The sequence below is a fragment of the Arachis ipaensis genome, chromosome B06 (assembly GCF_000816755.2).
Source record: "Arachis ipaensis cultivar K30076 chromosome B06, Araip1.1, whole genome shotgun sequence".
NCBI classification, from domain to species: Eukaryota; Viridiplantae; Streptophyta; class Magnoliopsida; order Fabales; family Fabaceae; genus Arachis; species Arachis ipaensis.
This window is the reverse complement of record NC_029790.2, coordinates 25,098,035-25,098,896: the sequence shown is the minus strand read 5'-3', so window position 1 is coordinate 25,098,896 and position 862 is coordinate 25,098,035.

Sequence of the window (862 nt, the reverse complement as noted above, 5' to 3'; positions counted from 1 at the left end):
AAAATCACATTTCTGGACTTTACTATGAGTTTGTGTGTTTTTCTGTGATTTCAGGTATTTTCTGGCTGAAATTGAGGGACTTGAGCAGAAATCAGATTCAGAGGTTGAAGAAGGACTGCTGATGTTGTTGGATTCTGACCTCCCTGCACTCAAAATGGATTTTCTGGAGCTACAGAACTCAAAATGGCGCGCTTCCAATTGCGTTGGAAAGTAGACATCTAGGGCTTTCCAGCAATATATAATAGTCCATACTTTGGCCAAGAGTAGACGACGTAAACTGGCGTTCAACGCCAGCTCTCTGCCCAAATCTGGCGTCCAGCGCCAGATAAGGAGCCAAAACCAGAGTTGAACGCCCAAACTGGCACAAAAACTGGCGTTCAACTCCACAAATGGCCTCTGCACGTGCAACACTTAAAGCTCAGCCCAAGCACACACCAAGTGGGCCCCGGAAGTGAATTTATGCATCAATTACTTACTCATGTAAACCCTAGTAGCTAGTTTATTATAAATAGGACCTCTTACTATTGTATTAGACATCTTTGGACGCCTGGTTCTTAGATCAGAGGGGTTGGCCATCTCGGCCATGCCTGAACCTTTCACTTATGTATTTTTAATGGTAGAGTTTCTACACTCCATAGATTAAGGTGTGGAGCTCTGCTGTTCCTCAAAAATTAATGCAAAGTACTACTGTTTTCTATTCAATTCTTCTTATTTCTCTTCTTTCTCTTCCATTCGCACCCAAGAACGTGATGAAGGTGATGATTATGTGTGACGCTCATCATCCTTCTCCCTTATGAACGCGTGCCTGACAAACACTTCTGTTCTACATGAAATAAGCTAGAATGAATATCTCTTAGATCTC